Source organism: Aquarana catesbeiana, linkage group LG08, assembly GCF_042186555.1.
Source record: "Aquarana catesbeiana isolate 2022-GZ linkage group LG08, ASM4218655v1, whole genome shotgun sequence".
In the NCBI taxonomy this organism is placed as follows: Eukaryota; Metazoa; Chordata; class Amphibia; order Anura; family Ranidae; genus Aquarana; species Aquarana catesbeiana.
In genome coordinates this window covers 277,513,160-277,538,419 of record NC_133331.1, presented here as the reverse complement: position 1 = coordinate 277,538,419, position 25,260 = coordinate 277,513,160, and the positions used below count along the sequence as shown (strand labels likewise).

Below are 25,260 nucleotides of genomic sequence, written 5' to 3'. Positions count from 1 at the left end.
GGGTAAAGGGTAACAACACTTATAGTTTGGCCATGGAAGGCCTCCTCTCAAATTTTAAAATAATGATAAACACGGGGTTTGGGATGGGTTTTTTTTTTTTTTTTTTTTCTCGAGAGATAACGCGATGGGTAAGGGTAATAACACTTATAGTTCGGCCAATGAGGGCCTTTTACACAAATTATATAATTGATAAACTTGGGTTTCGTGTATTTTTTTTTTTTTTTGTTTTTTGTTTGGTTTTCTGGTGTTTTGATGGGTAAAGGGTAATAACACTTACTAGAATAGCTTGGCCAATGAGGGCCTCGTACACAAATACAAATTGATAAACACGTACACTTTTTATTCAATTATGTACACTTATGCACTTTTATGTCCCCCCCTTTTTGAATTTTTTTTTTTTTTTCTCCTCTCTCCTTCTCACAAAGGGTAAGATGTCTTCTTGCACAAAGAGAGGAGGGGGAAGGAGTAACTACAGGATTACCGAGTGGTTTGGAAAGGGGGGGAGGGATAAGATTTAAGCGAATGTGGTAGTAGAAGATGTAATGTAATAAGGGTCTGGGGTGGGTGAGGAGGGGTTTTTCTTTTTTGTTTGTAACAATGTATGAAGATTGTTGTATTGTAAAATGGAAATAAAAAATTCTGATTATTAAAAAAAAATATGTGGGAGAAAATAATAATGATACATAAATGTAAACGTCTATAAACAATAAACACAATGAACCCAGTGAATGGTGATGAGCAATTGAAAACCATATATCAAAAAAATAAATAAAAATGAAAATAAATATGGAATCCAAGTGAAAAATAAATAGGAATATCAAAATGTGATGATGAGTCCCATATATATATAAAACTTCATGCGAAGTTCATGACGGTGAACAGAATGTGAACTTGAAATGATGAGGTACCGCCACCGAAATAGGGAGGCTTACCGGAACATTTGAACCCAAAAGAACATACGTTCAGTGGGTCAAACAGGCTTGTGTTGTGTGGACAACCAATGAAAACAAACATGAAATCTTCTGGAAGCTCCAACGGGAACACAGAGCCGTTCTCAGAATGATGTGTCACATGGAGATAGTGACCCGGTATACATGGATGGGATGGGTGGGTTAAAATGGGGAGAACAAAAAGGGCCACATAGCGTAAATCCGTAAAATATACAATAAAATTTATCAAGTTGAAAAAACTCACATTTGAGTAGATAAAACAGCGCTTTTGGTATATAAAATGGCGTCAGTGGAGTCCTTCCCGACGCATTTCATCTCCTTAGACATCGTCTGGGGGTAAACCCAGAAGATTTCATGTTTATTTTCATCTGGTTCTTCCTCCGGTGTTCTCGTCCGGCATCTTCCTCCGCGGCGCCGGCGTCTTCTTCCCTTCGTCTTCTCGGGCCGCTCCGCATCCACCATGATGGGAGGCTCCCGCTGTGTGATGCTTCTCCAGATGATGGAGGAAGAAACCAAAGGAAGACAGAAGATAGAAGAAAGAAGATAGAAGATAGAAGAAAGAAGAAAGAAGAAACATTTAAATAAAGGAATTGTCAAAAACTGTCTCTTGTCATCTTTAACATTTTTGACACTTTTTTTGTGAAATGGTAGGGGTACTTTTGTACCCCCTTACCATTTCACACAGGGGGGAGGGCCGAGATCTGGGGGTCCCCTTGTTAAAGGGGGCTTTCAGATTCCGATAAGCCCCCTGCCCGCAGACCCCCACAACCACCGGGTAAGGGTTGTGGGGATGAGGCCCTTGTCCCGATCAACATGGGGACAAGGTGTTTTGGGGGGCTACCCCAAAGCACCCTCCCAATGTTGAGGGCATGTGGCCTGGTACGGTTCAGGAGGGGGGGCCGCTCTCTCACCCCCCCCTCTTTTCCTGCGGCCTGCCAGGTTGCGTGCTTGGATAAGGATCTGGTATGGATTTTTGGGGGGACCCCACGCCATTTTTTTTTGGCGCGGGGTTCCCCTTAAAATCCATACCAGAGCTGAAGGGTCTGGTATAGATTTTGAGGGGGACCCCACGCCATTTAAAAAAAAAAAATTTGGCCGGGGTTCCCCTTAATATCCATACCAGACCTGAAGGGCCTGGTATGGAATTTAGGGGAACTCCCACGTCATTTTTTTTTTTTTTTAATTTTGGTTTCTGGGTTCCCCTGTGGGGAATTCCCAATGCCGTTTTTATCAATGAACTTTTATGTGTATTGTCGGACCGGCAATTCATTAATAGCCGCGAGTAGTTTTAAATGACTTTTTTTCCTTTGAAATGTCATTTTGCTGTCAGACTGTTCTAAACACGGGAAACATGCGCCCCTTTACAGGCATACTATAGACACCCCCCAGGTACGAAATTTAAAGGAATATTACACTTTTATTGTTTCACTTTAAGCATTATTAAAATCTCTGCTCCTGAAAAAACGGCCGCTTTTAAAACTTTTTTTTGCATTGATCCATGTCCCCTGGGGCAGGACCCAGGTCCCCAAATACTTTTTATGACTATAACTTGCATATAAGCCTTTAAAATTAGCACTTTTGATTTCTCCCATAGACTTTTAAAGGGTGTTCGAATTTGCCGCGAACACATCAAATTGTTCGCTGTTCGGTGAACTGGCAAACAGCCGTTGTTCGAGTCGAACATGAGTTCGACTCGAACTCGAAGCTCATCCCTACTTCCCACACATTAGCTCTACACTTTTTGTTTCCATTTTTAGTGCATATATCTATATTGCTGTGTTAGCTGCTTTTTTTTTTAGGCAGCGCAGAGTTATTTGTTACACCATTACTAAATACTGAGCAAAGGGTCTGAATACTTAGGACCATGTGATATTTCAATTTTTCTTTTTTAAGAAATCTGCAAAAATGTCAACAATTCTGTGTTTTTCTGTCAATATGGGGTGCTGTGTGTACATTAATGAGGAAAATAAATGAACTTAAATGATTTTAGCAAATGGCTGCAATATAACAGAGTGAAAAATTTAAGGGGGTCTGAATACTTTCCGTTCCCACTGTATACTCTGCATTTTGCATAGACTACTGTAGATATTCAGTGTAGATTCTCTATATTCAGTCAGTGCAGGCAGTGTAGTTTATATAACACAGTGTATTGAAGTGGTTAAGGGGAACCCTGAGCCAAAATAAAAATAAAAAAATGGTGTGGGGGTCCTCCCAAAATCCATACCAGGTCCTTCAGCTCTGGTATTGATTTTAAGGGGAACCCCACACCAAATGTAAAAAAAATTGTGTGGGGGGGGTCCCCCCCAAAATCCATACCAGACCCTTATCCCATCGTCCAAATGGGGGACGAGAGAGCGCCCCCCCCTCCTGAACTGTACCAGGCCACATGCCCTCAACATGGGGAGGGTGCTTTGGGGTCTCCCCCAAAGCACCTTGTCACCATGTTGATTGGGACAAGGGCCTCATCCCCACAACCCTTGCCCTGTGGTTGTGGAGGTCTGCAGGCGGGGGCTTATGGGAATCTGGAAGCCCCCTTTAACAAGGGGCCCCCAGATCCCAGCACCCCCAATGTGAATGAGTATGGGGTACATTGTACTCCTACCCATTCACCAAAAAAGTGTCAAAAAAGTAAAAACGACAGCAGACAGTTTTTGACAATTCCTTTATTAAAAAAAGTGTCCCGGGATGTGAATCAATCTTCAATCACGACGCCGACGGTACAGAGAAAAAAAAAACATGGATACATTGGAGGCGTCCCGCCGACTGCAGTCTTTTCGCAGTGACATCTGTTATATAGCAATGGGCAGGGCCACTCGGTGACGTAACCGGGTGACCCCGCCCCTTCTGATGTCATTTAACATCAGAGGGGGCAGGGTTACTCATGTATGTCACCGGGTGGCCCCACCCTCAGCTATATAACAGCTTTCAAAGCGAAAAGATGGCAGTTGGCGGGACGCCTCCCATGGAGGCAGAGTTTTTTTCTTTTTTTTTTACTCGGGACTGTCGAACGCCGTGATTGATGATGGATTTACATCGCGGGACACTTTTTTTTTTTTTAATAAAGGAATTTCCAAAAACTGCCTGCTGTCGTTTTTACTTTTTTGACACTTTTTTGGTGAATGGGTAGGGGTACAATGTACCCCATACCCATTCACATAGGGGGGTGAGATCTGGGAGCCTCCTTGTTAAAGGGGGCTTCCAGATTCCGATAAGCCCCCCGCCCGCAGACCCCCACAACCACCATGCAATGGTTGTGGGGATGAGGCCCTTGTCCTCATCAATATGGGGACAAGGTGCTTTGGGGGGAACCCCAAAGCACCCTCTCCATGTTGAGGGCATGTGGCCTGGTATAGTTCAGGAGGGGAGTGGGGTCGCTCTCTCACCCCCCCTTTTCCTGCGGCCTGCTAGGTTGCATGCTCAGATAAAGGTCTGGTATGGATTTTGGGGGGGGGCCCATGCCATTTTTTTTATTTTGTGTGGGGTTCCTCTTAACCACTTCAGCCACGGAGGATTTGGCTGCTCAATGACCAGAGCACTTTTTACAATTTGGCACTGCGCTGCTTTAACTTGTAATTACGCAGTCAGTCATGCAATGCTGTACTCAAACGAAATTTGCATCCTTTTTTTCCCACAAATAGAGCTTTCTTTTGATTGTATTTGATTGCCTCTGCGACTTTTATTTTTTGCGATATAAATGGAAAAAGACCAAAAATTAAAAAAAAAAATTATATTTTCTACTTTTTGTTACAAAAATAATCCAATAAACTCAATTTTAGTCATACATTTAGGCCAAAATGTATTCAGCCACATGTCTTTGGTAAAAAAAATGGCAATAAGCATATATTTATTGGTTTGCACAAACGTTATAGCGTCTGCAAACTAGGGTAAATGTTCTGGAATTTACACAGCTTTTAGTTTATGACTGCCTATCTCATTTCTTGAGGTGCTAAAATGGCAGGGCAGTACAAACTGCCCCCAAATTACCCCATTTTGGAAAGTAAACACCCCAAGGAAATTGCTGAGAGGCATGTTGAGGCCATTGAATATTTAATTTTTTTTCACAAATGATTGAAAAATGACGAAAAAAAAATACACAAAGTTGTCACCAAATGATATATTGCTCACACATGCCATGGTTATATGTAGAATTACACCCCAAAATACATTCTGCTGCTTCTCCTGTGTATGGGATACCTCACGTGTGAGACTTTTTGGGAGCCTAGCCGCGTACAGGACCCCGAAAACCAATCACCGCCTTCAGGCTTTCTAAGGGTGTAAATTTTTGATTTCACTCCTTACTACCTATCACAGTTTCGAAGGCCATAAAATGCCAAGATAGCACAAATCCCCCCAAATGACCCCATTTTGGAAAGTAGACACCCCAAGCTATTTGATGAGAGGCATGTTAAGTCCATGGAATATTTTATATTTTGCCACAAGTTGCGGGAAAATTATAATTTTTTTTTTTTTTTGCACAAAGTTGTCATTAAATGATCTATTGCTCAAACATGTCATGGGCATATGTGAAATTACATGCCAAAATACATTCTGCTGCTTCTCCTGAGTACGGGGATACCACATGTGTAAGACTTTTTGGGAGCCTAGCCGTTGGCCATTCTGGCACATTTGTCCATTTTACCCTTTTTGCCCCTTTTGGCGTTATTGCTCCTGTTGGCCCTTTTGCCATGTCTGTCTCTTCTGCCCCTTTTGTCCTTTCTGCCTGTTTATCCCCTGTTGGCCCTTTTGGCCCATCTTGCCTCTTTTACCCCTTCTGCCTTTTATGTTCCCTTTGGATCTTTCATCTTATTTGGCCTATCTGGCCAATTTTTACCTTTTTGACCTTTTTACAACTTATGCCCTATTTGGCCCTACTGTCTTTTTATCCACTTAAGGACCAGAAGGATTTGCCCCCTTAATGACCAGGCCATTTTTTGTGATACGGCACTGCATCGCTTTAACTGACAATTGCACGGCTGTGCGACGCTGTACCCAAACAAAATTGATGTCCTTTTTTTCCCACAAATAGAGCTTTCTTTTGGTGGTATTTGATCACCTCTGTGGTTTTATTTTTTGCACTATAAATAAAAAAAGAGCATCAATTTTGAAAAAAAAACAAAACATTTTTTACCTTTTGCTATAATAAATATCCCCAAAAAATGTGAAAAAAAAGTTTAGGCCCATATGTATTCTACATATTTTTGGTAAAAAAAAATTGCAATAAGCGTATATTGATTGGTTTGCGCAAAAGTTATAGCGTCTACAAAATAGGAGATAGATTTATGGCATTTTCATTATATTTTTTTTTATTAGTAATGGCGGTGATCAGCAATTTTTAGTGGGACTGCAGACAGATCGAACACTTTTGACACTTTTTTGGGACCATTAACATTTATACAGCGATCAGTGCTAAAAATAGCCACTGAATACTCTGTAAATGTCACTGACAGGGAAGGGGTTAATACTAGGGGGCGATCAAGGGGTTAAATGTGTTCCCTAGGGAGTGTTTCTATGTGTGGGGGATGGGACTGCCTGAAGGAGGAGACCGATCGATCGCTGTCCCTAATCATTAGGAACAGCAAATCTGTCTCTACTCTCCTGACAGAGCAGAGATCTGTCTGTTTACATTGACAGATCTCCGTTCTGTCTCTCTCAGGAGCAATCACGGTTACCCTACAGCTCTTAAAGTGGCCGATGTACCGTGATGGCGATTTGCCTAGGGGAGCCAACCTGCCACAGTATAACTCGGCAGCTGGACCTTAACAGGTTAAACCAGTTTTACCAGCTTTGTCCATTTTTACCCTTTTGGCTATTTTTTTCATCAATTTTGCTCATTTTGGCCCTTTTCTCAATTTTGTCCTATTTCTCAATTTTTCCTGTTTTGACCCTTTTGGTCCTTTTATCCCTTATGGTCATTTTGTCCCTTTTTTCAATTTTCTCTTTTGGTTCTTCTGACCCTTCTGTCCCTTTTGCCCTTTTTATCTCTCTATCCCTGTCTATTCCTTTTTGTTTTTTTTGTCCTTTTTTTCCTGTTTGACCCTTCTGACCCTTTTCAATATTTCTGTCCCCTTTGTCCTCCTTTCGTCATTTTGCCTTTTTTCACTCCTAACCCCTTGTTTCCTTTTTGCCTTTTTTTGACCCTTTGGTCCTTTGACCCTTTTGGCCATTTTGCCCTATCCATCAATGTTTGCCTATTTTGCTCCTTTTGCCCATTTTTTCACCTTTTAGCTCCTTTTCTCTGTTCTTTTTATTATTATTATTATTATTATTATTTCAGCCCTTTTGGCCTTTTAGCCCCTTTTGGCTCTTTTACCCCTTCTTGCCCTTTTGACCCTTTGGCCCTTCTGCTCTTTTGTGCTATTTGTTTTTTTCCCTTCTATCCTTTTTTGGCTCATTTTGCTCTTTTGACTTGTTTGTTCTTTTATGCCATTGTTCTTGATTATGCTACTTTTGTGTTTTGATCCCTTTTGGTTCTTTGCCCTTTTTAGCCCTTTTGCCTCTTTTTTATCCCTTTCGGCCCTTTTGCCTTTTTGTCCTTTTTTCAGCTTTTAGCCCTTCTGTCCCTTTTTATCCCATCAGCATTTTTTGGTCTTTTTGCCCTCTTGGCTCTTTGTGCCACTTTTGCTCCATTTTGCCCATTTGGCTTGTTTTTCCCCTTTGGTCCCTTTACCCCAATTTGACTATTTTTCCACCTTTTGGCACCTTTGGTCCTTTTGTTTTATTTTCCCCTATCGCCCTTTTGTCCTTTTTGCTCCTTTTTTTGGCACTTAGCCATTCTTTACTTTTGGCCTATTTTCTCTCTTTCCATCCCATTTGGTCCTCTTGCCTTTTTTTACCAATTTCTTTCTTCTTTTGTTTCTTTTGTCTCTTCTGTCCTTTTTGTACCTTTTGCACTTCTTTCCTTTTTGGTACTTTTGTTCATTTTGGCAATTTTTTACCTTTTAGTCCTTTTGCCCATTTTGTCCCTTCTTCTCTTTTGTAGAGCATAGAGGGAGGGAGCAGCCACTGTAAAGGTTGATTTTTTTCTAATTCCCAGACTTCAAACTGGCTGAACAGTAGGATTTTAATAACAGAAGGGACCCTTTTGGTCTCGTTTGTCATAACTGCTTCTCCATACCTGTGCGCATGCACAATGTATATTCATGTCATTGCTCAGTGCTGAGACTTGTGATTTCCAAGCGCAGGTGCTGGAGCAACATCATCTCTGGCTAGCTAATCAAGATGCCAAGGAGTCCAAATTCAGAACAAAGACCAGGAGAAGATGGAAGCACCCGTGAATGACAGTGCTGACACCACAACACTGGAATGAAATTGCGTTCAAGGTGCTAATATGGAGAACATACTAGCAAATTATGGCAAAACGTGCCGGGGGCATTTTTAGGGAGTTAATTCTACTTTGATGCCTTTACCACTTAGAAAATAGAGCAACGGTTTACTCCTATACAGCTAATCTTATACAGGAATAGCAATATCGGTACTGCTGCAGTGAATTCCAGTGAGCACTACTGATGGTGGAAAATGTTTTATAAATATTAATAGGAAGAAAGTAAAAGTACAAAGAGTAATGCTGGGCCATACTTGGTCGAATTTTCGAAAGAATTTTCTTTTAAAAATCTTATCTAAGGATTTTCTTTTGAATTTCGCACCATTATTGAATTTATTGAATTTGAGTAATCGGACATATTGGAAATTTTTTGAAAAACTAACGATTTTCTAATCAATGATGGGAAAATCGTGTGCGAAATATTATTGGAAAAAAAATGCGCATGAGCACAAGAAAAGAAAGTTCCTGGAAAGAAAATTTCCAGCCACAAAAATTCTTTTCCGTAGCAACATTAGGGGAAATTGAACACTTGGTTGGTGGAATTTCAAAATCAATGGTGGCACCATCCGATCATAAAACACAAAGTTTCTGATTTGCAAAATAAAATTTGTTTGGTATTCGACTCATGTATGGCCTGCATTAGTGTGGACTGATCAGGAGAAGATGGAAGCACTCGTGAATGACAGTGCTGACACCACAACACTGGAATGAAATTGCTTTCAAGGTAATTGTATCCCAACGTGCTAATATGGGGATTATTTTCTGTAGCAACATTAGGAGAAATTGAAGGTTTGGTTGGTGGAATTTCGAAATCAATGGTGGCACTATAGGATCATAAAACACACAAAGTTTCTGATTTGCAAAAAAAAATTTGTTCGGTATTTGACTCATGTGTGGACTGATAGTTTTATTTTGATTGAATAAAGGAGAGGATCTATCCGGATCCGTGGGGTTGCTGTATCCAACTGAAAGTTAATAAATGATTACATTCCCTGGAAAGTGCACTAAGGACATTATTTCCCCAACTAATGTAGGGTCATTATGTAAAAATGAAAAAAATATAAGAAAACACAGCATATCTGGCATTGTTATTTTTATTAGACATTTAGCATTTAGCTAAATGATATTCCACATCAGATGATTTCCAATTCAGGTTTTAACATTCACCTTTAATTTTTCAGCCTGCAAAGTCTATCCCATCTATGAGCGGAAGCAGAATTGGCTTGCCTCTGGCCTTGTGTAATCTGAAGTATACATTCTTAGTCCCGGTAACTTTTGTGAAAATATCTCTTTTTATTTTGCTTTCCTCGTCTTCCTCGGCATTTCTCCTGGGAGAACACAGTTATTGTTAATCACTTCAAAAATGGGTCAGTTCTGACATTAATCACATACATATTAAAATCTGCATTTTTTTGCTATAAATTTCTTAGAATCCCCAAACATTATATATTTTTTGAAAGCAAAAGAAGTGGAGACTTTTAATATAAGGACACTAACCTGTCCAGGGATCCAGCGATGTTGGCTCCCCAAGCCGATTTGTCAATCGGCTTCGGGTGCAGGTGCATTGTAATTAGGGGAAACCAGTAGTGATCCCGTCAGGCTTCACAGCTGGTTTCCTACTGTGCATGTGCGAGTCGTGCTGCACTTTCTGAATGGTCCCACTGTCTTCTGGGAATTGTGTGTGTCCCAGAAGGCAGCAGTGGGGGAAGGAGGAGGTGCCAGAAATTCCATAGATTGTGATGGCGATCTTACCCGGCGATCGTACTGTGACATACTAAAGCAGAGCATGATCCCCTCCCACCGGAGACTGGTCCACAGGACAGTATTCCAACATGATAACGACCCCAAACACACCTCCAAGATGATCACTGCTTAGCTAAAGAAGCTGAGGGTATAAAGGTGATGGACTGGCCAAGCATGTCTCCAGACCTAAACCCTATTGAGTATCTGTGGGACATCCTCAAATGGAAGGTGGAGGAGCACAAGGTCTCTAACATCCACCAGCTCTGTGATGTCATCATGGAGGAGTGGAAGAGGACTCCAGTGGCGACCTGTGAAGCTCTGGTGAACTCCATGCCCAAGAGGGTTAAGGCAGTGCTGGAAAATAATGGTGGCCACACAAAATATGGACACGTTGGGCCCAATTTGGACATTTTCACTTAGGGGTGTACTCACTTTTGTTGCCAGTGATTTGGAAATTAATGGCTGTGTGTTGAGTTATTTTGAGGGAACAGCACAATTACACTGTTATACAAGCTGTACACTCACTACTTTACATTGTAGCAAAGTGTAATTTCTTCAGTGCTGTCACATGAAAAGATATAATAAAATAATTACAAAAATGTGAGGGGATGTACTCACTTTTGTGAGATACTGTGTATATATATATATATATATATATATATATATATATATATATATATATATATATATACACTATATTACCAAAAGTAACTGGGACGCCTGTCTTAACACGCACATAAACTTTAATGGCATCCCAGTCTTAGTCAGTAGGGTTCAATATTGAGTTGGCCCACCCTTTGCAGCTATAACAGCTTCAACTCTTCTGAAAAGGCTGTCCACAAGGTTTAGGAGTGTGTCTAGGAGTGTGCAGGCCAGTCAAGTTCCTCCACCCCAAACTCGCTCATCCATGTCTTTATGGACCTTGCTTTGTGCACTGGTCCAAATCATTTGGTGGAGGAGGGGATTATGGTGTGGGGTTGTTTTTTAGTGGTTGGCCTTGGCCCCTTAGTTCCAGTGAAGGTAACTCTTAAAGAGTCAACATACCATGACATTTTGTGGGAACAGTTTGGGGATGGCCCCTTCCTGTTCCAACATAACTGCGCACCAGTGCACAAAGCAAGGTCCATAAGGACATGTATGAGTGAGTTTGGAGTGGAGGAACTTGACTTGCCTGCACAGAGTCCTGACCTCAACCCGACAGAACACTTTTGGAATGAATAAGAGCGGAGACTGCGAGCCAGGCCTTCTCTCCAACATCAGTGCCTGACCTCACAAATGCGCTTCTGGAAGAATGATCAAACATTCCCATAGACACACTCCTAAACCTTGTGGACAGTTTTTCCAGTAGAGTTGAAGCTGTTATAGCTGCAAAGGGTGGACCAACTCAATATTGAACCCCATGGACCAACACTGGGATGCCATTAAAGTTCATGTGCGTGTAAAGGCAGGTGGTAGTATATATATATGTGGGCGGCACAGTGGTGTAGTAGGTAGACACTACCTGCCTGGAGTTTGCATGTTCTCCCTGTGCCTGTGTGGGTTTCCTCCGGGTACTCTGGTTTCCTCCCACACTCCAAAGACATGCTGGTAGGTTCATTGGATCCTGTCTAAATTGTCCCTAGTATGTATGAATGTGAGTTAGGGACCTTAGATTGTAAGCTCCTTGAGGGTAGGGACTGATGTGAATGTACAATGTATATGTAAAGCGCTGTGTAAATTGACAGCGCTATATAAGTACCTGAAATAAATAAATATAAAATGGGTATTTTATTTTTTATAACTATTCTATGACATTAACACCACACAGAGGGAGGCCATACACTTGAATCTCTTATTGAATAGTCAGCAGGAGCATTCTGATGTACAGTATCTCATGCTATGGTACAGAGCTTCCCAATCAGTAAGAGGACACAGCTAAAGCTGCCCATACACCAGGAGAATTTTGTTTGCATGAAAATTTGAAAAAAAAAAAATTTACCAGAGCATTCAACCTTTTCCATCACCGAGTCAACTCATTTTGTTCAAAAGCCCTTCAAATTTCATCCAGACCTTCTACGGAGTATAATATGTGTGATTTTTCCCAAATGAAAATCACATTCATGGTTTCACAATTTCTTCTATTTTTTTTTTTTCTTTCAAATATTTTTATTGGGTTTTACATTTAAATACATTTGATAACAGTAGAAATCATATACATACATTTCTACACGTAAGACCATATAGATTACTAACAGTAAGGTTATGTACTAGCGTGTGTACAGATGATATTTAAGAAAATATAACCTGTCATGAACTAATTATAGTTCTGTATCCTCGGGTGGTGGTTGTTTGCATTTCCCTCTCACCCCTAATGGGATCACACTGTGATTGGGATAGGCTGATTACAGGATACAGATACCAAAATGCTCTGGTTACCTGATAAGGTAATGTGATATATAAAGCTATGCGTTTTATTGTCAACAAAAGGAGGCTAAACTAAAAACAACATAAATTTTAGAACATAACATAAAAACAGACAAAAGGGGAGTGTAATAGAAATTACAGTTACCTTACACTTGTAATCCAGTTAAAATAGTCCATAAATTTCACTCACATCTCGCAACTTTATACAAGACAAACAATGAATTTAATCCTACAGAGGCTGAATCCTTCTTCTCAAAAATAACCTTACCTGAGTTATCTCAGAATCAAAAAAGCAGTTTGGATGAGCCTATAACTATAGATGAAGTTGCTAACGCCATAAAAGACCTAAAACTTAACAAAAGACCAGGCCCAGACGGCTACTCGGCTTTATACTATAAAACATTCTCAGAAATACTCTCTCCCATTCTCACTGAAACTTTTAACAAACTTCTAGATGGACATTCTTTTCGGCAAGAAACACTAATGGCAATTGTTTGTATGATCCCAAAACCCCTTTCTGATGATACTTCCTGTGTGAATTATCGGCCTATCTCTCTGTTAAACCTCGATATTAAATTATTAGCAAAAATAATAGCAAAACGCCTCAATAGCATTATAGGAAAATTAATACATAGAGATCAAGTAGGCTTCATGCCAAATAGACAGGCAGGCGATAATATACGCAGGGCAGTGTTATTGGCACATATTGCTAAAAAAACGGAAAATCCCTTTATGTTTTCTATCTCTCGATATTAAGAGGGCATTTGACACAGTATCCTGGCAATATATGCAATATTCATTACAAAAATGGGGTTTTGGACCCCACTTTTTAACATGGATCAAAGCATTATATAATAAACCCAAAGCCTATATAAAATATGCTGGATACAAATCTGAAGCCTTTAATATCGAAAGAGGTACCCGACAGGGTTGCCCATTACCTCCCTTATTATTTGCCCTTATACTCGAACCCATGGCCCAATACATCAGAACAAACCAAACTATAACTGGCATTGAAGTAGGAGGTATTACACACAAATTATGTATATTTGCAGACGATATATTACTTTTTCTATCATCACCACAGGTCTTTGGTCCTAACTTAATACCAGCTCTTGATGGATTTGCAGCTCTATCCGGCCTTATGATTAATCCTAAGAAATGCCTAGTGCTTAATATTTCACTCACAAACATGGAATTGATCCCGGCTAGGGCTGCACTCCCATTCACATGGGCAGAAAAATCAATCCCATATCTTGGAATTCATTTAACAGCATCTCATTCTGACTTATTCTCAACCAATTATCCTCCTGTATTAAGACAGATCACAAATCTAATAAAACAATGGTCGCAACTTCCTTTATCCTGGATGGGGAAGATTAATGCAATAAAAATGACTATTCTACCCAAATTGCTTTATCTATTCAGAGTCCTCCCTATTCCAATTCCTTCCTATTTTTTGAGACTAGTACAAAAAAGAGCAACTTCGTTTATATGGGGCTCTTCTAAACCACGTATACCTATACACACACTACATCTTCCCAAAAATAAAGGAGGCCTGGGATACCCTAATTTTACTAACTACTACAGAGCAGCACATTTGGCCAGTCTGTCCAAATACCATGCAAAACAGGAAATCCCATTATGGGTATTTATAGAGGCTTCAGAAAATGACCCTCTATTAATATCAAATTTATTATGGCTTGATCCTAAAGACTGCTTTAAAATTCATAATCCCATAACTAAACACTTCTTATCTCTCTGGGATAAACTAAAAACCAAATATCAGTTACAATCTCCACACAATCCTCTCCTTTCTTTTATCAGAAATCCGGCCTTTTATCCGGCATGGATCTACCCAAATTCTTTTAAAGCTTGGACAACATCAGGCATTCAGACACTAAATGACTTCATAGCATCTAAATCATTCCTTTCATTCCCATCGCTTAGAGAAAAATATGATCTACCAAACTCTGAGATATTTAGATATCTCCAAATCAAAAATTTCTATACACCATTCCTAAAGGGGGATACACCATTATCCCAATTATCCATTTTTGAATCAATCTGTACAAAAGATCCATTTGCTAAAGGTACAATTTCATCACTTTATAATCAATTATATGGAGTAGCAAATCTTAATAGACCCTCTTACGTTCAGAGGTGGGAGGAGGACCTGGGACGAACTTTAGAAGACACGGACTGGTCTAACATATGGCTCACATCTAAGTCATCTTCACCCAACATCTTAGCACTGGAGACAAATTATAAAGTCCTAACTCACTGGTACCTTGTACCCGCTAGAGTGGCAAAATATTCACCTAATACCTCAGCTCTTTGTTTTCGAGGATGCCCAGAAATTCTGGAAGGAAGTCTTCGTGATTGCATCTAAAATATTTAAAAAAATAATACAACCAGATCCATATTTAACTTTACTTAATCTAAAACCGGAATGGTTAACACTCTCTCAATTCAAACTAATGATCCAACTAATAACGGCTGCAAAACAAACAGTGGCCAAGGCATGGAAATCTCCTACATTGGTACTAGCAGAAACAATTCACAGAATGAATAATACAATGTCCCATGCTAAGATGGTAGCCATTGATCAAAATCAAATTCCAAAATTTGAAAAACTTTGGCATCCTTGGATAAAACAACAGTTCCTGTCAAACTTCAATGACTCTGTCCTGTTGCCATGGTAACAGATTAAATGACTTACAGAGACACCCATTCTAAGGCTTCAAAGAGAACTAAAAAGAATAATAAACTGACGAGCGGGACAACCTTGTGGACCATACCTCTACCTTTCAACCCTTTTTCTTCTTTCTCTTTCCTTTTCTCCACCTTACGATTAAAGCTCATTATCAGAATTTATTTGACCTATATACACTCTACTTGTAAACAATATGTATAGTAGGTATAAATCATTTAAATACCTACAAAAGTAACTAAGGAAATTATATATATCTTTAATTTAGGTTTACGTGAACCCAATGTTTAATATTTGAAATTTCATGATATTTACCTATATAAACTCTACTGTAAAACAATGAGCTTACTTTATAGATCCTTGTAAACTTACTTTATGTATCTTTATAACATTGTATACTCAATAAACTTCTTTTGACAAGGAAATTACAGTTACCAACATTGCATTCAGATACCACTTTATTCAGTATAAATAGTTAGGATACCCAACAATTCCTGCAGGCATAACAAGCCAAGGTTATAGAGGTCTTTGGCCGCTTCTGGATGATGGAACCAAGCTTGCCATACTTTCATAAATTGTGGCGCTTTAAACTTTTTAAATGCCGGTATTTTTTCATATTGACATTGTATATTAACCCTTGTGGTTATTTCTCTCCTAGCAGGGAGAACAGGGGATTTCCATTTACTAGCAAGAGCAGTTCTAGCTGTGAATAGGACATGGGCGATTACTGTTCTGACTGTACTCTGGTAGGAGTCAAGGCCTATATTCAAGAGGGCTAGTTCCGGGGTCAAGGTTTTGTATTGACCTGTGATTTCACTGATTAAAGAGGCTACATTTTCCCAAAATGGTGTTATGTGCGGACAATTCCAGAAAAAATGGTACAGATTCCCAATTCGGTTACACAATCTCCAGCATTTGTTCGTGGAGTCTTTGAATATTTTGGACATCCTGTATGGAGTCATGTACCAGCTATGATACATTTTTAGGAAATTTTCCCAGCCCTCCACACATGATGACATACGGAAGCTCATTTGTATGGACTTCAACCATTGCTTCTCTCATCAGGAATTCTTCTTCTATTTTTTATCTAGTGATCCAGCCAGTAAGTCTGTTCTTCAAATGGCCAAGCTCTCCAGCAGAATGTATCAGTTTACATGGGTGAGACAAACCACCTCACATTGGCAGGGGTGCTTATAATGATCAGCTTTCATTTTTTGGTGTAAAACCTTTATCCCAAAAGGAAAAAAAAAATAGTTTGCTGTAACTCATTTTAAAGTGTGAGCTGGAGTTGGTGATATGAAACTGAATACATTTAACACTACCCCCCCCCCTAGACTGACAATGCTGCTGACTGCTGTGCCACCTGTGCTCATTCCTCCAGGGGGGTGTCTCACTAATACTGGAGATGTGTTACTGGCCAGAAAACACGAGGTGAAAAGAGGGGGGGGGGGGGGGAAGCCAAACAAAACAAATGCAGCTACCATATCGAATGATTGGTAAACTCCAATGTCATATTTTTGGTTTTGAGTTTTGAGTTTATTTATTTAAAATTAATTACGTCGTGGGAATTTCAAGCTGTCCTTACTGAAACTTTTTTCAACATTTGGTGGACTTACCCTATAACATGGCACTTTTAGGAAAAAATATTTCAGTTTAAAAAGAAAACTAATGCAGCCATCAAATCTAAGAATCAGGGCTGGTGCAAGGATTTTGGACACCCTAGGTGAAACCTCATTTTTGCTGCCCCCTGGCTCCACCCCCTTTGCCCTGCCCATGTATAGCCCACCTTTTTAATGAAGCGCCCATCAAATGCAGCCTCACCAGCGCCCATCAATGCAGCCTACCAGCGCCCTTTAAATGCAGCCTCACCAGCGCCCATAAATGCAGCCTATCAGCTCCCATCAGTGAATGTTTGCTTGCTTTCATTCATTCGGGAGTCGGGACACAGACACAGTCCTCCGCCGCCACTGCGCCTCTGACACTATGTGCGAACTGAGCGGCGGCTGCCTGCTGATGCTGAGACTTAGTTGCTTGCTGAAGAGAGTAGGAACACCAGTGTGTGGGCGCCCTAAGCAGCAGTGCGCCCTAGGCGGCTGCCTAGTTTGCCTAGTGGTAGCACCGGCCCTGCTAAGAATTGGTAGGCTACAATAGAATAAATGTTTGCTTTTGGGTGCTTTAAACTTCAAACCTCCATGCCTTTCCAAGATTTAATTATAATTTCTTGCTTATGCTTTTAAGGCATCCATTGGCACACACAGCACTGGTAAGCCATCCCCCACTCCCTCATCACAGGAGTTGGGCTGACAGCAGTTGGAGTCTATGGTTCCTGCTGCTTTCAGAGTCTCCTGTGAGTCCAAGAAGAGAGGAGAGCGGTGGGGCAGCCGGGACAGTGCTAGATCAATGGGAGGAGTCAAGTAAGTGGTTAGAGAATGGGGGAGAATTAGTAGAGGGGAGTTTTGTATCTTAACCACTTCAATGCCGGGCATTGATTGGCATACCTGGTGGTCCTGGGTGGGCATCCCTAGTGGTCCTGGGTGGGCATCCTTGGGGGGGGGGGCTGCACTGATAATCAGCGTTGAACACCCAGTCAGGAGAGCAGCCGATCGGCTCTCCTCTACTTGGGTCTGTCAGTGTGAGTGGAGGAAAAGCCGATAAATGGCTCTTCCTATTTACACTGTGATCAGCTGTGATTGAACACAGCTCATCACATGGTAAAGAGCTTACGTCATAGGCTCTTTACCAAAATCGGAGATACGGTATGTCAGACTGACACACCACACCACTGATCGCCCCGCAGGCACACACTGGCTTATTATTCTGCTGGACGTCATATGACGCCCAGTCAGGATAACTCAACCACTTTCTGGCCGTCATTCTGCATACGGCGTGCAGGAAGTGGTTAATGCAGAATACATTACGGTAAAACACACTAATGCCCCGTACACATAGTCGGATTTTCGGAAAATGTGTGATAGGACCTTGTTGTCGGAAATTCCGACCGAGTGTGGGCTCCATCACACATTTTCCATTGGAATTTCCGACACACAAAGTTTGAGAGCTTGCTATAAAATTTTCTGACAACAAAATCCGTTGTCGGAAATTCCGATCGTGTGTACACAAATCCAACACAAAGTGCCACACGTGCTCAGAATAAATTAAGAGATGAAAGCTATTGGCTACTGTCCAGTTTATAGCCCCGACGTACGTGTTTTACGTCACCGCGTTTAGAACGATCAGATTTTCCGACAACTTTGTGTGACTGTGTGTATGCAAGACAAGTTTGAGCCGACATCCGTCGGAAAAAATCCATGGATTTTGTTGTCGGAATGTCCAATCAATGTCCGACCGTGTGTACAGGGCCTTAGACTTTAAGCACTTTAAAGGGGTCAAATTAAATGTATCCTATGCATTAAGGTGAAAAAAATTCTGTCACTCAGCAGCCCCCCCCCCATTTTCCATTCGTTCCCACAGCGGAGACACGCTCTACCTCTCTGCCCGGGGTTCTGGCACTTGATTGGATAGATTGATAGCAGCGCAGCCATTAGCTCCCGCTGCTGTCAATCAAATCCAATGACCGGGGGGGCGGGGCCAAGGCAGGCATTGTGTGTCTATGGACGCAAATGCTGGACTCGGGAGCGCGCCCACACATTAACCCCCTGGGAGAGCGATTCTCCTAGGGGGTTTACAGATGCCAGGAGGAGCGGCGAGCACCGCCGGGGGACCCCAGAAGACGGGGTCACTCTGTGCAAAACGAACTGCACAGTGGAGGGAAGTATGATATGTTTGTGATTTAAAAACAAAAAAAAACGAGGGTTTAGTAACCCTTTAAGCTTTAAAAGTCTATATGTTTATTTAAAAAAAAAGTCCAATGCCTCGTACACACGATAGGATTTTCCGACGGAAAATTTTCTATAGGAGCTTGTTGTCAGAAATTCCGACCCTGTGTAGGCTCCATCGGACATTTTCCATCGGAATTTCCATCACACAAAATTTGAGAGCTGGTTCTCAAATTTTCCAACAACAAAATCTGTTGTCGTAAATTCTGATCGTGTGTACACAATTCCGACGCACAAAGTTCTACACATGCTCAGAATCAAGCAGAAGAGCCGCACTGGCTATTGAACTTCATTTTTCTCGGCTCGTCATACGAGTTGTACGTCACCGCGTTCTCACGTTCGGAATTTCTGACAAGATTTGTGTGACCGTGTGTATGCAAGACAAGTTTGAGCCAACATCCGTCGGAAAAAAAACATGGATTTTGTTGTCGGAAAATCCTATCGTGTGTACAGGGCATTGTACTTACTCTTGCTCACAGAGAGATAAGGAGATGCTCCCAAGAAGGACAATCAGTAAAAGGGGTTTCTTCAAGGTGAACATCTTTGGGCTCTGTGGATTCTCTAAATTGGATTCTCCGAGAGAAAAAGACAAAGTTGAAAGTATGACTCAAAAATAACATGAGGCCCCCCAATGTTACACACCTAAAGTGGTTGTTCCAATACAATAAAAGGTCCAATCTATGTTTGCTCTAAACCAGCATAAAAGACCATGTACATCTGGCACCCATTATAGGCAGGAGAATTGTTTTTTATTGACGTAGATTTGCTTGATGCTTTCCCAGACCTTACTGGATCTGGTTACCCATAGATAAAACAATGATTATGGGGTCTTTATCATCTTGTACCTCAATCTCACAAAGGGAAGAGCACAGCAGATTCTAATGGAATTTCTGACAAAATTTGTGTGACCATGTGTATGCAAGACAAGTTTGAGCCAACATCTGTCGGAAAAAAAACATGGATTTTGTTGTCGGAAAATCCTATCATGTGTACGGGGCATCAGATGCATTGGAGCTGGTTCTCAAGAACTGAAATTCCAATCTCCATTGTCTATGGTTTCCAGGGATTTCTATCTTAAACAAGGATGCCTTCCCCTCACCTGAGCTACCCACTCTAGTCTTCACTCAAGCAGTGCTAAGGCCCCTTTCACATGGGCTCTACGATCAGGTCCGCCTGTCAGTTTTTCAAGCAGACCTGATAGGATGCTGTATTCACCTCTATGGAGCGGCAGATGTCAGCTGTGACATGTCTGCTGACATCCGCCGATATCAAATCCTATCCGTGAAATCCAGACGCATGGAAACCCTATTTTCCACCTGTCTGGAGGATCGGTGATCCAGGAGAGTGGGGCTCTGACCGCACAGTAAGCTATGGTTGCCACCTCATCCTTTTAAACCTGAACACATATGAATTACACAGGTTCTGTGGCTGATTAAGGTGGTAATTAAACTTACTTGCTGCCTTATCTGCATTTAATTAGCCTCAGAACCTGTGTAATTCAAAGGTGTTCGGGTTTAAAGGGATGAGGTGGCAACTCTACAGTAAGCGGAGACAGACCTGTCATCTGCCTGCTCAGCGGGGATCAGCGGATCGACGGACAAGCCCGTGTGAAAGGACCCTGAAGGATGTTAGATGAAAAATAATGATACTGTATGTGAATCTGCTTTACTAACTGGACTGAGGGTTTCATTAGGATTTCTCTTGCATGGATGAGAAGAGTCCCCAGATCATATTCTCTGTGATTTTAATTTGTTCCAGGTTTGGAGAGATGAATTAAACCATTGAAATTTTGTGAAAATAATTTATCATTACAAGGAATATAACTTATGAATGTTTTCTTGTTTTCTTTTTATTGTACTATTTCCTAATAAGAGCATAAATATATGAAAGAACAGTATTTAATGCATAAATATTATTATTATTATTTAAGGTACTTATATAGCGCTATCAATTTGCGCAGCGCTTTACATATACATTCACATCAGTCCCTACTCTCAAGGAGCTTACAATCTAAGGTCCCTAACTCACATTCATATACTAGGGGCAATTTAGACAGAAGCCAATTCACCTCCCTGGCGGTATGATTATTTCAGATTTTTAATGCTGAATGTGGTACAATTATTTTGAACGTAAATTTGGCATTTTATATTGTAGGCCTGTAATTCTTAGGAATAACTCACTTAAATCTGTCCAAACAAGAGTCTAGTAGACATCCCGGGTATGATAAAGTTTGAAAAAAATTTTAATATAATAAATAACTATAAATAATTTTAACAAATAATAATATAATAATAATAAAAATTATTCAATAATGTAATCAAATCAAAAAACACTGAAATTTGCTCAGTTGCAGAATTGTCGCTGTCATTACTTTTAGTGTTTGCTGACGAATTTCCCCACAAATCACTATCGCTCAATTCTGCAAGTGATTCTAATTTACTATCGCTGTTTTCTAGCTGCTCTAAAACCACTTTTGATGTAAAGGGACGGTTTTGGTTGTTATGGACAATCTCCAGTTTCCAGACAGAAAGAACAGTATTTATAATATAAAACTGTATGTATACTGTGTTTTTTACTTTTTGAATTTGGCGCTAAACTCCATCCCCGTGCATCGCAACGCTCGCAGGGAACGGAGCTCGTCACTGTGAATCGAGCGAGACACGGCAGCTCACAGATCACAGCGGGGAGACATCGCAGGATCCAGGGGACAAGGTAAGTAACCTCTACATGGATCCTGCGATGGGTTACCGATTTTGGTACTGAAAATCCACCCCGAGCCAGACTCGGGAATACCGCCGGGGGGGGGTTAACCTACCAGCATGTCTTTGGAGTGTGGGAGGAAACCAGAGTACCCGGAGGAAACCCACACAGGCACAGGGAGAACATGCAAACTCCAGGCAGGAGGTAGTGCTAGGCAAGAGCCACTACACCACTGTGCCACCTAGCATATGTAATAATACTTGCGTCAAATGATTGATATTGAAATTTAGTGAAAGTATGTTAGGTTTTACTATGTACTGAAGGGCAATATCCCACCCCCCCCCCCCCATTGGTCAGCTGGTGACAAAGATTTGAATTACACAATGTGCTACATATTACTGCTCTGTACCAAAAATGTTCTCTAAAAAAACGGACATAGGCGTGCACAGGGTGTGCCAGGTGTGCCTGGGTACACCCTAATCACTGCGTGTGGCGTATATTCTCCCAGTTTCTTTTTTCTGCAAAAAAAAAAATTGTAGATAAATAATCAAAAAAATAAAATTGTGAAAAAAAAAATTCAAGTAAACTACTAACATCCTCCACCACCCTACTGACACTAATCTCTATCCTTATGACACCTTCCACTGCTCTACTGACACCGTCAGTATATATAACCACTTCAGCTCCGGAAGGTTTTACCCACTTCCTGACCAGTCCATTTTTTGCGATACGGCGCTTTAACTGACAATTGCGTGGCCGTGCAACTCTGTGCCCAAATAAAATTGATGTTTTTTTTTCCCCACAAATAGAGCTTTCTTTTGGTGGTATTTGATTGCATATGCATGTTTTATTTTTTGCGCTATAAAAAGACCGACAATTTTAAATAAAAACATTTTTTTTTACTTTCTGTTATAAAACATTCCCAATAAAAAAATGTAAAAAAATCAAATGTCTGCTACATATTTTTTGTAAAAAAAAAAAAATAAGCGCATATGGATTGGTTTGCACAAAAGGTTAAATATTCCTTAGGGAGGTGTTAACTAACTGTGTGAGGCAGTGTCACACTGAAGGAAAAGAGATCTGTGATTCAGCTTAGCTGAATCACAAAATCTCTCTTTCCCTTCCTGAAGGGTCCCCTGTTTGCCTTGTTTACACAAGCAGATGGCTGATCCGTTTCCCCTGTGAACGATCGGCGGGTCGCGGCGGCCATCTGGACCCGCTGATTGGCTCCCGCTGTGTTTGTTTCTAATATACCTTTCAGTTTGATATGCTTTAGATCTTATTTTATTTGCTTATTCAGAGTTTTATGAGTAAATAAGTACCTCTTATCTTTAAACGTTTCTCATCCTTGGAGGTATTTTGTCAAAGTTTAAGACGTACCAAAAATAAAGTTAAACAAAGGACCACTGATCAGCCTATCAACAGTTACTTATTACTGTACGCCGCTAAGAGCTGTGAAAGAACATTAGAGACCGAATATTATGCTGACCAGGGAAAGAAGAGACACTGTCTCTTCTTTCCCTGGTTAGCCTGCTATTCCGTCTCTAATGTTCCTTCACAGCTCGTGTTTTTTTTTTCCCCAGAAGGCTTTCTTACTGAATTCTTTCCAGGGCAGCGAATTTACTAAATGCACACAAGGCCATTAGATGGGGATCAAACTAGAATGATTTAGCAAGTATATAAATATTTGCCATTGAAAAGTTATTTGATTCAGAGCTACCTGAACCTTAACAATAAGCTCATTACAACACAGAGAGCCTACAAGAGTTCACATGTGTAGATCTACATCATAAATAAATCACTAAGAACATTGGTAAAAAAAAAAAAAAAAAAAAAAAAAAGTCATGCAGACATGAGCAGGCAAGTCATCATTCTTTCCAAACAGACATTTTATAGTTTTGGTTGACCATACCCCTATAGCAACCATTAGAGCAAAACAATGGATTCCTCCTGTACATATCAAACATAGTTAAACTTGAGAAGTAAAATTACTTAAACTTGCAAAACTGTAAACATGGTTTTGTTAAATAAAACTCTTTACTTGCATCTGTTGTATATGAGCAAGATATTTAGGGATTAGAATTTCAAAAAGTTCCATTAAAGTTGTAAAATAAACCATTATGAGAAAAGTGATATGAGGAACCTTGCTATCATTTAAAAACAAAATAAAACAGAGGAGTCATTTAAACTTTACCTGAACGTTGAATACCAAGTTTTCTTCCCCTATAAATAATTATAATAGGAATGATAATATAATAACGATATTCCAGCGTATACTTACCGGGTAGTTCAGTTGGTGCTGGGAATGTAGACAGCTGGAAGACTTCAGTGGAGGTCTACACTACCAAGAACGGGGTTGGCTTATATAATAAAAGTTAAAGAAGTTTATTGGACATAAGTTTTAATTAAAGTTTAAGTTTCTTTCTTGGGAACACAACTGATAGCACATCTATTTACTAAAATATTTACCTACTAGCCTCCAGGTGGGACAAATATCAGCACCCAATAAACATTTCAAATATCTCCTGATCTGCTATTTTAGAAAGTTTTAATCCAAAACAGATTTAAGTGGAATTTCAGCCCACATTGTTGCTTTGTTTTATATAGCATGGAGTCATTTGGGGCAATTACTTAGTCCTGTCTAAGTGTTCATTCAGTTTTGCTTAAAATTGTTTAATTGCCACTGAGTTTTTTTATTTTTGATATATAAAGGAAAAAATTTAAGAATATTTTAAAAAAAAAATGTTATTCTTAGTTTGTTATAAAACTTTGCAAATAAATAATCTTTCTTCATAAATTTCGGCCAAATGTATTCTGCTATATTAGGTTTACAGAATATTACTTAGTCTGTGTGAAAGTTATAGAGTCTACAAACTATGGGATATATCTGAAAATTGATTAATCCCGATGTACTGACTTACTTCTTGAGGCCCTAAAATGCCAGAACAGTACAAATACCCTCCAAATGACCCCTTTTTGGAAAGTAGACAGTCTAAGGTATTTAGTAAGAGACATGGCAAGTTTTATAACGTTGTGAATGTTTTTGTTATAATTTTTTGGATAATGAAGAAATTAAATAAACTTAGTTTTGTCGTTTTAACAAGTTATTTCACACACATAGCAAAGGCATACTTAGAATTACAGCCCAAAACACATTCTGCTTCGTGATACCACGTGTGCGACTTTTTTTATAGCCTAACCACATAGAGAGCCCCATTCCCTCCTTACATCAGAGTCTGCAGAGACCCCTTATATCAGAGTCCCCCCTTTATCAGACTGCTTCATACACTCTGTGGGGTAGTCACTTATTTAGTCACTCTGTAGGGCAGTAAGTCAGTTACTCTATGGGGTAGTATGACTGACCGTAGAGTCTAGTACTTGGCCTGAACAGTATGATTGACCGACTGACTGCCCCACAGAGTGCCAACAGCTAGGTTCCTGGCTGGCTATGTAGAGAAGCGAAAGCAAGGTGGGCTGAGAAAGCGGGTAGCAGGTGATGTGGATCCAGTGGCCTGGAGCTGTCCCACTTTATTTAATTTCTGTGCAGGGAGGGCTCAGGCTGTTGGTCCTCCTCTCTTGCTCCTTCTCACTCTG

General features: G+C 40.4%; 1 long non-coding RNA gene across 2 annotated transcripts; it reads right to left on the bottom strand.

The window, feature by feature from the left end:
- Positions 1-293: 293 nt before the first annotated feature.
- Positions 294-24,068, bottom strand: LOC141105406 (uncharacterized). 2 transcript variants are annotated; one of them, XR_012235592.1, is made up of 4 exons: positions 23,948-24,053; positions 19,434-19,539; positions 9,439-9,599; positions 294-1,437 (listed from the first exon to the last, which is right to left on the bottom strand). It is a non-coding gene; the product is annotated as an uncharacterized lncRNA (long non-coding RNA). The 2 variants fall into 2 exon arrangements; XR_012235591.1 differs by lacking the exon at positions 19,434-19,539 and having other exon boundaries at positions 23,948-24,068.
- Between the last annotated feature and the right edge of the window lie 1,192 nt (positions 24,069-25,260).